The 13,983-nt window shown below is 41.9% G+C and overlaps 1 protein-coding gene across 2 annotated transcripts in view; it reads right to left on the reverse strand.

Annotated features, from left to right (window-relative positions):
• Nucleotides 1-13,983, reverse strand: part of CYP7B1 (cytochrome P450 family 7 subfamily B member 1) — a 170,088-nt gene that overhangs the window by 137,385 nt on the left and 18,720 nt on the right. The window contains exon 1 of one of the 2 annotated variants that reach the window (XM_069600111.1): nt 4,863-5,614. The exons of the other annotated variant lie outside the window; for it this stretch is intronic. The gene's annotated coding sequence lies outside the window, so the exon portion shown is untranslated. Of the gene's footprint in view, nt 1-4,862; nt 5,615-13,983 lie in introns of those variants that run through there. 2 annotated transcript variants of the gene reach the window in all.

The following is a 13,983-nucleotide window of genomic DNA, read 5'->3' on the forward strand; positions in this document are numbered from 1 at the left end:
AGCACAGGAAGTCTGCTCAGTGTTATATGGCAGCCTGGATGGGAGGTGAGTTGGGTGAGAGTGGACACATGTATATATACGGCTGAGTCCCTTTGCTGTCCACCTGTGTGTGTGTATTCGTGTGTGTGTGTGTGCGCACATATACTCATTTGCTCAGTCATGTCCAACTCTTGGCACCCCCATGGACTGTAGCTCACCAGACTCCTCTGTTCGTGGGATTTCCCAGGCAAGAATACTGGAGTGGGTGGCCATTTCCTACTTCAACAGATCTTCCAGACCCAGGGATTGAACCCGCACCTCCTGCATTGCAAGCAGATTCCTTACCACTGAGCCAATGGGGGAATCTGCTGTCCACTTGAAACTATCACAATACTGTTCATCAGCTATACTCCAATATAAAATAAAAAGTTTAGAAAAAAATAAAAGATCAAGTGGGCTTACGTAGTCTAGCATACAGGCTGGCACATAACAGATACTCAACAAAACAGAATCGCTAATTCTCAACAAACTTGGTCTCTTAGAAACAGACTGATATTTATGAGCCCAAGTTTCTGTCAGTCAGAAGAGGGATGGAGAGAGGGAAAGTTCGAGAAGTACTGCAGATGACATGTTATTAGTACTCTCCTAGCCTAATTATGGGCTTCCTGGGTGGTTCAGCTGGTAAAGAACCTGCCTGCCAATGCAAAAGAGGCAGGTTTCATCCCTGGGTCAGGAAAATCCCCTGAAGGAAGAAATGGCAACCCACTCCAGTATTCTTGCCTGGGAAATCCCATGAACACAGGGCAAAGAGTCGGATACAGCTGAGCAACTGAGCAAGCACAGCCTAGTTACAGGCTTTAGAAGAGTCCTGGAGTCTCGCAGGTCTGAGGGAGTTACAGGCATCGACCCTGGTCAGTGTCCTCCTGGGCACCACTTCAAGATCCTCTCAGCCTACTGCTCACACCAGCCACTACTGAGCTGACTAAGTTCAGGCTTTACCAGCCTCACTGGCTGCATCTCGAGAGTTTCTCACCAAGATGCACTGCCTGTTCTGGCTTTCTACCTGTGAGCTTCCTTATCTGCAGCAGAGAACACCCCAAAAGCCCCCTGAACACACACCAGGCAGGATAGAGGAGTGAACACACGCAGAACGGCCCTGGTCCAAAACCCAGGAGTCTATGCTGATGCTTCTTGCTTGCCCGTGATCTTCCCCCGTGGAGAGTCCTCAGACACATTTCACAATGCCTCTCAGGAAGTTGCACCAAACTGAGTACAAGTGGTGGCCACCTCCATAACACTCCCTTCTCCTGGCTCTCCCTCTGTCCCCATTCTTTGCTCCTGCACCCGGGTCACATTCTTAAATTAGCTACCTGCACACAAGCCTCTGTCTCAGGCTCTGCTTTCAGGGGAATGCAGGCTGACAATTACCTATTCCCATGGTTTCCCAGAATAACAGGTTTGTGGAGCTGAAAGGGACTTGAAAGAGAGTTTACTTCAAGGATGAGAAATAAATGGCTGGGTGTTGCTCTGTGCCCTTCACGCCCGTGACAAAGGTCACTAACTCAGTGTGACACTCTCTCCCAACGAGCCCAGACACAGCTTCAGCATCCTCTCGGCACTGCTTCAGGCAGCCTCCATCAACTAACTGAGGCTGATGCTCCAGGTAAAATTCATTTGCTACCCTGAGTCCTGCAGACCCAGCTGGGGCAATTCTCAGTTCTACCACTTGTTACTTGTGTAGCCTTGAAATAACTTCCCTAACTTCCATGAATTTCATTTATCTCATTGACAAAATGGGCATAATAATGGCACAATAATTTCTTTCACGGTGTTATAAGGAATTTTTATTTATTTAATGTTTAATTACGTAACACAGGGCTTCCCAGGTGGCTCAGTGGTAAAGAATCCGCCTGCCAAGCTGGCGATGCGGGTTTAATCCCTGAGTTAGGAAGATCCCCTGGAGGAGGAACTGGCAACCCACTCTAGTATTCTTGCCTGGGAAATCCCACGGACAGAGGAGCCTGGTGGGCTGCAGTCCATGGGGTCACAAGACAGTCGGACACAACTTAGTGACCAAACGACAACATAACATATTGAAGCACCTAAGAACACATCTGGCACATACACAATACATGTGATTCTGTTCTCTCTTGCTTTTATTTTAAAATACAATGAGCAGGGGAAGTACAGACACAGTGACTCATTGAGTAAACTTGGCCAAGAAACCCCATCTCCATATTTTACATCTGTAAAAAGGATACAGTAATTTATATGCCATTTCTCATTGTAGGGAGAATCAAACACCATAGTGATTAGATCATAGTACTGTTTCCAGTAATTATTACAAACATCAGGATTATTACAAACATTAAGTTAGTAATAATACCATTACTCATGTTATTTCAAATGAAAAATTCTAAGGCTAGTGAGTGTAGTAATCATGTCTTTTTATTCTGTTTTTGATGGTTTGACATCTGGGGCCTCTCCCAGCATTACCCAGGCATTCTTATCTAGTAATAACATATGGCTCACCTGCAAGCATAACTTTCATATGCAAACTCATTAACCCAGAGTTCACACCGCAACCACCTCCTTTATTTTGTATTCTCACAATTTGGGTGACTATTCCCCTGCCCTAGTTACCCTGTGGCTTGGCACCAGACAGCTAGTAACAGCCCCTATGCCCCAGAGCCTGCTAAAATCATTCAAACTAGCCAATCCTAAGCCTGTTTACCCTGCCTTGCTGTCCCTTCCTCTGCTGCTGCTGCTGCTGCTGCTATGTCGTTTCAGTCGTGTCCAACTCTGTGCAACCCCATAGACGGCAGCCAACCAGGCTCCCCCATCCCAGGGATTCTCCAGGCAAGAACACTGGAGTGGGTTGCCATGTCCTTCTCCAATGCATGAAAGTGAAACATGAAAGTGAAGTCGTTCAGTCGTGTCCGACCCTCAGTGATCCCATGGACTGCAGCCTACCAGGCTCCTCCGTCCATGGGATTTGCCTGGCAAGAGTACTCGAGTGGGGCGCCATTGCCTTCTCCAGTCCCTTCCTCTAGAAACCACAAAAAGCTTTCTTCCTAATATTTTCCCTTGCTCTCTCGGCCTCCTGACCAACTCTGGTGCTTCCCTAGGTGCCCCGACTCTCACCCCAGTGTGGCATCATTCACCATACTTAAGTAATAACAAAACAAACCCTCATATTAAAACAATGAGGCTCAGAGATCAATGTCACCTACCTGATTGAAGGCAGAACCCTCAGTCCCTGATCTATTACACTGCACTGCCTCCCAGCTGGGGCATTAGGCAAACCTGACCACCATCTACAGGAAGACAAGCCCAAGGCAGGGTCTGTTGATCAAGAAATACTGACCAAGGAGTTCTCCAAGCATCTTGGGGGCCTGCAGCGCGGTGGTAAGGGGAAGGAGGAGGACGTTCAGTAAGTCCTAGGGTGACCTTCCTGGCCTGGTCAGCTCTGAACCCAGGGATGGGGGAAGAATCTGGAGTCTTGACTACAGAAACCTGAAACTGTTGTAGCTCACCACAATAAAAGATTTATTCTTAAATGTCACAACCAGTGTTTATATGAGAGGAGAGACGTTACTTCTGACGTCACAGCTAAAAGGAGGTATACATGATAAAATGTGAAAGGTCATCCAGCTGCTAATCTCTGGCTCCAAAGGTCCTCCCTCTAAACCAAAATCAAGGCCGTGAACAATTCTGCCATCTCTTTTCTTCTTTTTGATGGATGGGCTTGATGATGTTTATGATCACTTACATCTCTAAATGGGCTTCCCTGGTGGCTCAGACGGTAAAGAATCTGCCTGCAATGCAGGAGACCTGGGTTCGATTCCTGGGTCAGAAAGATCCCCTGGAGAAGGGAACGGACCCACACCAGTATTCTTGCCTGGAGAATTCCATGGACAGAGGGAGCCTGGCAGGCTACAGTCCATTGGAGTCACAAAGAGTCAGACACATCTCTAAATAACTATACTTTTTACATTATTTTACAAAAACTCAAAAGGTTCCCTTTTATCTATTAGCTACACAAGAAAAGTATCAGAAAAATTAAAGAAACAGCCAGCAACAAAGAATAATCATATGCCAAATTATAAGAACTATCAAACAAAGAGGATGGCGAGCCAGTGATTTATTTCAAAAACTGTGGAAAATGATCAAACTATAATGTGAGTAGAAGATATCAGACTTTTATGAAGATAGAAATTCAGACTGCAAGAAGTCTGAGAGATTATGAAATACATAATCTTCATTCTATGAACAGGGACACAAGTTCAGAGTGGCTAAATAATTTGCTTTAAGATGAAGCAGCAAACAAATAAGAAAAATATCGATGTTTGAAAGTCTAGCGATGTGAACCCACTCTAGCATACCTACATATCATAGGTTAGCATGGATTATTCTGGGGAAAAATAAAGAAATTCCAACAGTTTACAACTTCATTTTCAGTTGGGCAAGCCCATGAGAGGATCAATATTTCACAGAATATTTTATATGATAATTTTAAAAATTAAATGTAGAAATGAGATCTCTGAAGTCAAAATTCATGATCAAAATGGTCTTGAAATGAACATTTACTTCTTCAAAGGGACTGACAATATTTTAAAATATGTATATAGAAGTACAGATTTGTCACTGGGTTAGAAAAGACTTGAAATGATCAAACAAGAAAAAGAATATTATCAGTTCTTGGACTGGTGGACACTTTTTTTTTTTTATGGTAAAAAACATGCTTGCCCTCTGCTGACCACCTAAAACTCTACTTAGTGACATGCAGTTTCTACCCGAATGCACATAAATCAGAATATATTTAGAGGCTGGTCTATTTCTAGTCACACAAGCTTTGTTTCCTAAATAAGACTTCGTATTACCATTTTGGGTTGCTCCCAAAAATTCCGGTATTCCATATGGTTGAAGATGGGGTCCCATCTTCTTCACAAGACCTCGTGCGAACTGTGTATAGTACTGTCTTCAACCCGTTCGTTGGTTCCTATTGCATATTCCACGGTGAGGAGGAAGGCAGGGTTTGTGAGAGAGGCAGGAAATGAGAAAGACAGGCATGTTCCAAAGTTGAGATTCTGAACTGCTTTCCAAATTTTTTCAGATGTGAAAATTTCTTTAGTTTGCAAAAACTGTTATAAATGATAGCACAGAACATATACATTCAGCTTTTGGAGAATCACACAGTATGGTAGCTATCCTAATTACAGCTCAAAAACATACTACAGTAAATTTCTTAATGCGTCAAGAATATTATAGTTGAAATTTTATCTCAGTTAAATAATTATATATTGGTAAAAAAAAAAGTCTATAGACATCTGGAAAGGGTCACTGGGATGTATTACATTTATTTTTGATACAATATGAGAATAAACTTACCTGCTCATGAGTGATCATATTGATTTTGTTTTCAGATTCCTCTTCAGTAACATGCTTAATTTAGGTCAATTTTATTTATATTAACCAAATAATGAGCCCCCCAAATTTCTAGAATTTCTGTAACACTGATAATAATTTACATGCAATGGAATTAAAACAATGAATTATTAATACCTGGGTAGAATTCGCTTGAGAAGATTAACACAAATAGGTAAGAAAATACATTATTTCACTTAGCTCTCACAGTGCCTCTGAAGCCTTGGTTAAATGATTCAGTGAATAGGGCTACCAACCATTTACGACAGTACAAGTTGACACAGTATTAAGGGTATCTATTTTAATAGTTCATATCCTTTTCAAGAGGAAGCTAGTTTTGGTGGCCGTTATTCATGTAAAAGCTCAAATCCCTCCAATGAGCTTTCAGATAACTGTTATATGCATTAATCTTATGAATCTAAATTAACCAAAAGACTCCATGTTCTATTATTCATTGTTATGGTTATTAGAGAATAATAAATGTTTTTCAGGAATATCTGACATTATTAAACTGGTAAGGTAGATAGGCAAGTAGATAAACAATGTATAAAAATCTAAACTACAAGAGGGGAACTAAGAGTTATTATTTATATTTCAAGGAGGAATTACTAATTTGCTCTTTTGATGCATTTCCAATCTTTTCTTTAAAAAAAAAACGAATACATTCATCACTTTTTCTAATAATAATTTTCCAAGTGAGGTTTACTTTTTAAAGCCATATTTAAATTAATGATTGATCTATAATCAACCTGAGTTTCCTACATATGGTCTTCCCAGATGGCACTAGTGGTAAAAAATTCAACTGCCAATGCAGGAGACATGGGTTTGATCCCAGGGTCTGGAAGATCCCCTGGAGAAGGAAATGGCAACACATTCCCGTGCTTTTGGCTGGAGAATCCCATGGGTTGAGAAGCCTGGCAGGTCGCAGAGTTGGATAAGACTGAGCACACGCACACACACACACATTTCCTACATATAATGAGAGAGCAAGAAAGAGCAAGTCCACTGACAGAGTCTCCTGAAACTATACTAAGCATTTAACACCATGATCTCATTTACTCCTCAAATCAAAACTGTGGTATGTGTTATTATCCCCAGTTTACTTAGGAAAGCACTGAGGCCCAAAGAAGTAATTTAAGAGATTATGAGATAAAGATTATAAAACTAATAAAATTACATAATCAGTAGTTGTCTATGCTTGAATTCAAAGATTCATTTGATTTTAGTGAAGTCACTCAGTCACGTCCGACTCTTAGCGACCCCCTGGACTGCAGCCTACCAGGCTCTTGCGTCCATGGAATTTTCCAGGCAAGAGTACTGGAGTGGGTTGCCATTTCCTTCTTCAGGGAACTTCCCGACCCAGGGATCGAACCCAGGTCTCCCACATTGTAGACAGATGCTTTACCGTCTGAGCCTTATAACTCACATGCCTGACTTGACAATTTGAAAAATCAAACCCAATCGAAACAATTTCCTCAATAAAAGAATCACCTACCTTTGAGTGGTTCTAATACTTAATGGATTTTCCAAAACAGACTGCAAACTATATGAGATTAGTTGCACAGAATTATGAGCTACATGCCAGTTTTTTCATACATCACCCCACTATACATCTCTGCAAAAAGTATAATGTGTATTAAAATTCAAAATACTGTTTTTCATGATCATGACCATCATACTCTGTTAAACATGTTCTTCTGGGTTAAACCATCATTAAATTATAAAATCATTAGCATCACTCATTGAACAAAACAAATTAAATCCATTACACATTTTAATACATTATTAAACTTTAAAATTGGGAACAAATCCCTTAAGAAATGCATGGGAGGGGCTCATAGAGTGCCTTGATGAAAGGAAACTTGACAAACACAGATACTTTGAATCTTCGCTCTTTTTTCTTCAACAAAGAGATCTTTATACTTTGAGACAATGGTAAGAGTCAGCAAGAGTGGGAAGACTGTTAAAGAAAAGGCAGACTCCTTGGCATCCAAGCATGTCTCAGGCATATCACCGTTAGATTAAAAGTTTATAAAGTATGTAAAAGCAGAGAGCCCAGATGCAGACTGCCTTTACACCATCTTCTGCCTGTCCTCCAAGGGATGTACAAAAGCCATTTTTTATTCCCTTTTTCTAAAGATTGCTTTGTTGTTGTTCAGTCACCCGTTCGCGTCTGACTCTTTGTGAGCCCATGGAGTGCAGCACGCCAGGCCTCCCTGTTCCTTACCACCTCCCACAGTTTGCCCAAGTTCATGTCCATTGTGTCAGTGATGCCATCCAGCCCAAATCATCCTCTGATGCCCTCTTCTCCTTCTACCCTCAATCCCTCAATACAGATTGCTTTATCCCGTGTTACATTTCCATTCCCTGTTACATTTTGGTTTTTCAACCTTTCATAAAAATATTTAAATATTAATATTTGAATGTGAAAAAGAATAGTTACCTGTATATATACAACTGAACCACTTGCTGTACACGTGAAACTAACACAACCTTGTTAATCAACTCTAATATAAAATAGAAAGTTAAAAAAAGATTTTTAAAATACTTGAACGTGCTCTATCCATTGCATTTCACACTAGTATCAACCACTCATGGGCAGTCTGAACTTTCTGTATTTCTAGCCTTTCCTTCTCCTCCTCCAAGGCAAGCTGATCTTCTTCCTCCATCCCTCAAATTTCATTCACCTTTGCCCACATCTCCACTTCCATTCCATTGCCCCAGGCAAGTGCACAAGGGAAAGTCTTATTTTCCCTGAAGACTGAGATCCAGCTCATCCTGCAAACACTGGGTCAGTTGCCACCTCCTCCCTGGGTTGTTCCCAGACCAACGAGGAAGCAGTGTTCTCCTCTTCCTTTCAGAAGTCCACCAGGAGCTCATGTTCTCCCCATTCTTCTTTACCCATCTTCATCGCTTAGTGTTGCCAATGATGCTGTTCTCTGAACACATGCCCTTACTCTTTACCACAATGCATCACTAAAAGCCACACCAGAAAACTGGAAAGCATTCTGTTACCAAGCTTTTTCACGTTCTTCACTGGGCACTGTCCAAGACACTCCAAAACTAAGGCGTGACAATAAGCCACAGGTGAGGCCAATAGTGTGAAGCAAAATATATATGTATGTATATACATAAAACACTTCTGTATCTTTTTTAAAAATGGGGGAGAAACTATGGCTTACGTCATAGAATTTTAGGGCTGAAATGAATCTTGGAGCCCCTCAGTTTACAGGTGGAGAACCTAACGCAAAAGGGGTGAGACACTTGTCCTGAATTTCAGAGCTGGGATGGGACAGGAACAGAGCTCAAGCACAGCTCTGTTGACACACAGACCAAAGCTCCTTCTAGGATATTCTACTGCAAAAGAAAAGTGAATGTGTCAGTCACTCAGCCATGTCCAACTCTTTGCGACCTCATGGACTGTAGCCCTCCAGGCTCCTCTGTCCATAGAATACTACTGTCCTGTTGTAAATGCCTATTAAAAGGGCATACTTTACACACCAATTATTTCAGGAGCCTTAATTTGCATAAAGTGTTCAGAGTAAATACAGAACAGAACTACTAAACCATAAACCTAAAACCAATACACTCCTCACAATAAACATTAAGCAAACAATAACACAAAAAACGCACGGCAAGCTCCCGGGGAGTAGCAGCCACACCTCTATCCTCATGGCCACACCTATGCTGTGGGGGACCCCACCGTCCATCGCCAGCCTCCTCTGGCCCTGCACGTGGCTGGGCACTAGAGCTGTAAAATGTATCCAGGGGAAATCTGAGCACCTCTTTCTTTCCTCATAAATCTCCCAGTAGCAGGCCAACATAATCCAAAAATTATCAATCATTGAATTCAAAGATTAATTTGTAGCATCTAAATAATTTGAAGCTGTCATGAAAGAGCTCAACTGAGAGGATTTAGAACTAACATTCTCAAGTCAGGTTGAAGATTGGATTTTATGGGGGATGTTGAAAACAACATCCTTAGACTCCACCAAATGAATCAGAATCTCAGGGATGGGATCTGAGCATCACTTAATTTTAATCTGATTCATCACTTTAACTCTGATAATTCTGACACACTGAGAATTGAGAACCGCATGTTTGAAGGGTGGAAGTTTCGTCACTTGGGTCCTTCCCTTTTTTTCTGTTTCCTGTCCAACTGGCAAGACTTTTTCAACTGCAAGTGACAAAAACCCACCCTTCTTCGGCTCAGAGGGGAATATGCTCATGCAACTGAAGTCAGGAGTGACAGGAAGCAGGGATGGGGCGCCTCAGAACATCCCCCTGAGACCCCCTATTTTCTGAGTCCCTCTCTCACTTGATGGCCCCTCTGGCCATCAAATTCCACGGCCAGACATCATAACCACTCCCTGACTTACTCCTTAGACAATCCTGCCCCTCTCACACAACACAGCGCGGTGAGCAGAAATGCAAGCTCTGCTTTCTCCACCCAGAGCCACTGCAGTGAGTGTGGCCAAAGCAAAACCCACCTTCATGCTGACGGCTCTCCCCTTCAGTTCATGACCCCAAGCCCAAGTGACCCCAAATCCCGCCACATTGCCCCACTCCACTCACTCCCCCGCTTCTGGATAACAATTCCCACCTTTAACGGAGTGGGTAAGACTGACTTTTAATTTCATGGTTGCAGTCACCATCTGCAGTAATTTTGGAGCCCCTCAAAATAAAGTCTGTCACTATTTCCACTGTTTCCCCACCTATTTGCCATGAAGTGATGGGACTGGATGCCATGATCTTTGTTTTCTGAATGTTGAATTTTAAGCTAACTTTTTCACTCTCCTCTTTCACTTTCATCAAGAGGCTCATTAGTTCTTTGCTTTCTGCTATAAAAGTGGTGTCATCTGCATATTTGAGGTTATTGACACTGCTCCTGGCAATCTTGATTCCAGCCTATGCTTCATCCAGCCTGCATTTCGCATGATGTACTCTGCATATAAGTTTAATAAGCAGGGTGAGAAATACGCAACCTTGACACAACCTGATGTGAAGAACTGACTCATTTGAAAAGACCGTGATGCTGGGAAAGACTGAAAGCAGGAGGAGAAAGGAACAATAGAGGATGAGATGGTTGGACGGCATCACCGACTCGATGGAGATGAGTTTGAGCAAGCTTCAGGAGTTGGTGATGGACAAGGTAGCCTGGTGTGCAGCAGTCCATGGGGTCTCAAAGAGTCGGACATGACTGAGTGACAGAATTGATTGATTGATTAAGGCTGACTAACAGTATGGAGAGCAATCTGCTTTACTGAGATGCACCCACTTAAATATTTACCTCATCCAAAAATACCCTTACAGAAACATCTAGAATAGTGCTCAACCATGTATCTGGGCACCACAGCCTTTCTAAGTTGACATCATGGTGGATCTCTCCCGAATGGACCTCCTGTGGAAAAGGAGGGCGGGGTTAGACAGGGCCACTGACCGTTCCTCACAGGATGGGGTAGGAACGCAGAGCGAAGGACTGGGAGCTAATTGGCAGGTGTGTGTAGTGCTGAGCCTGTGAAAATTCTCTTCAGATAACTTCAGTCCTCTCGAAAACTAGGAAGCAAGGGTCTCTGATAAGAGTGAATATGGTGGACCAGGTGTCAGGAGGCTGAGAACCAAAGGGAAGGGAAGGCGGGAAACAGAAGTGTACACAACGGCAAATAAAGGTGTTCAGCAATATGGACTTAAGAGAATAGGGAAGTCTGAACTTTGAAGACTGGGACCTATTTGTACATGTCTCCTAACTCCACTATAAACTCCCTGGAGGCAAAAATGGTGTCTTATTCTGCCGTCTACTTACCTCAGGGTTTTTCACAGCATGAAGGTGGGTTTTGCTTTGGCCACACTCACTGCAGTCACTGAACAGTGAACACCTGCTTTCCTTTAAGGGCCTGAGCAATGAGACCTTTTCAAACTCACCTGTCTGCCTCCAATACTATTTCTATACCTAGGGGTAAAATAACTTGTGAAAAGTCTTACCTCAAATAAGTAGCAGAACTAGAAATTTAACTCTTCTCTTTCATTCTATAGCCTGAACCATTCTGATATATTGCCACTTGAAGTATTCTGAACAAGTGTAAATGATCAAGTAACTCACTCTCTTCTATTCTGGTTTTGAACCAAGAGTTTCATCCGATTTTTCCTGAAATGGCCTTCCTGTCTCTGCTCTAAGTTCTGGGGACGTGCTTTAATTTCCAAATGTCCTTATTCAACCCTTTCAAACAACTCTCTGCTTTAATTCTCAGAAGCAGTGTTGCTCTGAGTCTTCAGGAATGCTGTTTTTCATAGCCTTGAACTTACTCTGGGATTCAGTGTCTTGTGATTTCTCTCTGTTGGGCCCTGAAACTATTCTTATAGCTTATAATTGTCAAAGGGGAATTCCTGTTAACTGGCTTAGCTCTGACTCAGGTGGAGTCATAGGTCATGCTCTTCATAGTCAACTCTGTATGTCAGGTTTCTCAGCATTTTGTAAACCAATAATGACTACAAAGAAAATTGTTCATAGTCTTTTAATTCCATATTATGATTGATATTGATTCTTTCCAAGGGAAGTTCTATTTTTAAATTATTAATGCATTACTTATATTACTAAATGCACCAGACATTTTCTTCTAAGTGCTGAGAACACAGAGATGAATGAAAAGAAAAGTGATTATCATACTAGTTGCTGACACACTGACTAGGGAGCGATACATATTGACAGATAATTATGACACATTGTGAAGTGAATTCTGAGATGCTGGGAGAGGCTAAGGGAGGAGACGGCAAACTGTGCTTGGGAAAGATCTGGAAAATTTCCAGAGAGATGGAGCTTTGACACTGGGACTAAAAGGGCAGAAAGAAAGGTATGACAATAGAATCAGAAAGAGACATACTGGGACTTCCCTAGTGGTCCAGTGGTTAAGACTTGGCCTTCCAAACAGGGGGTGAGGGTTCAATCCTTGGTCAGGGAACTAAGATCCCACATGCCTTGTGGTCAGAAAACCAAAACATAAAAATAGAAGCAATATTTTAACAAATTTAATAAAGACTTTAAAAGAGGCCCATTTTTTTTTTAATATTTTTTAAAAACAGATAGAGATGCTGTGTTTGAGGACAGGTACCTTCTGTAGAGGTGAAATACATGTATTTTGGGAATTAATTTGAGAATGTCAGGCTCCTGGTAGAATCACATCACTTCCTTAGTGATTATCTCCTCTAACGTCCTCGTTCATAGATGAGAAAACTGAGGCTCAGAGGCAGTGAGAAATGTTATTATACCATTTCCTCTTCTGTGGGATTTCATAAATACCATGATCCTTGTTCTCTCTGAATAAGGATACAGATATACACACACAGGTTATTTTCCTGACCTGCATGCAATGGTAGCATCTTAGTAAATTTGGAAATAGCAGTTGGAAAAAAAATTAAAAAGCTCCCACTGCTCTGTATTCTTCTTCACTCCCAAGGTTTCAGAGACCCTGTGAAAAGTATGCCCTGGATATCATCCAAATTCCAGTCATTTTCCGTCATCCTGTGACACACAGAAACAATGCTCCTGCAACGTTTCTTCCTTGGTTTTCCTTTTATTGATAATAGTTTCAAGGAAGGGGGTGGATTTGAAAGTAAATCTATACCTATCACAAAACAGTTAGAAAACTATCAGTATTCGAAGTTGCTGACAGATCAAGAATGATCCATTTTTACTAGTTGAATAACTTAGTATTATTCTAAATGTATTACCCATGTCATGAGATGGCCTCAAATATGAACCATCCTCAATTACTTAAAGGCTCTCTTTCCCCATCACAGAAACACAGTGCTTAAGGCTCCAGTTTTGTGTTCTTTTTTATAAGACAGTGACAGTTTTAAAGTCCAAAAACAGGCGCTATTTCAGCTGTTGGTTCTATTCGGCCAGCATTTCTTCTCAAATATGACTGTCTTAAAAGAGTACAAATACAGAGTTTCAAACGGGGATTGAGTTATCTTACTCCCACTAAAGCAGACTGAGAAAATTGACACGAATCAGTCACTTTGGCATCTAAAAAGAGGAAAAACTAGCCCTTTAAAAATATTGTAGTTGCCTATAAAGTGGAAGGCAATTTTCATCTATCTTGCAAGGCAATGTAATTAAGAACATTTTTACCTAGAAGGCAATGGCACCCCACTCCAGTACTCTTTCCTGGAAAATCCCATGGACAGAAGAGCCTGGTGGGCTGCAGTCCACGGGGTCGCTAAGAGTTGGACACGACTGAGCGACTTCACTTTCACTTTTCACTTTCATACATTGGAGAAAGAAATGGCAACCCACTCCAGTGTTCTTGCCTGGAGAATCCCAGGGATGGGGGAGCCTGGTGGGCTGCCGGCTATGGGGTCGCACAGAGTCGGACACGACTGAAGCGACTTAGCAGCAGCACCACACAACTTTATTAACTTATGTTTGGAACTAAAGAAACTGCTTGAGAGTAGATTTCAACCTACGGAAAAGCACAAGAAAAAATAAAACATGCAGATGCTTCAGGAACAAGACTTTTGTTTGAACATTTTTGAGATCTATGTGCTGTTCTCAAGGTAAGGCCAACACTGCCCAAGGAA

Source organism: Ovis canadensis, chromosome 9 (assembly GCF_042477335.2).
Source record: "Ovis canadensis isolate MfBH-ARS-UI-01 breed Bighorn chromosome 9, ARS-UI_OviCan_v2, whole genome shotgun sequence".
In the NCBI taxonomy this organism is placed as follows: domain Eukaryota; kingdom Metazoa; phylum Chordata; class Mammalia; order Artiodactyla; family Bovidae; genus Ovis; species Ovis canadensis.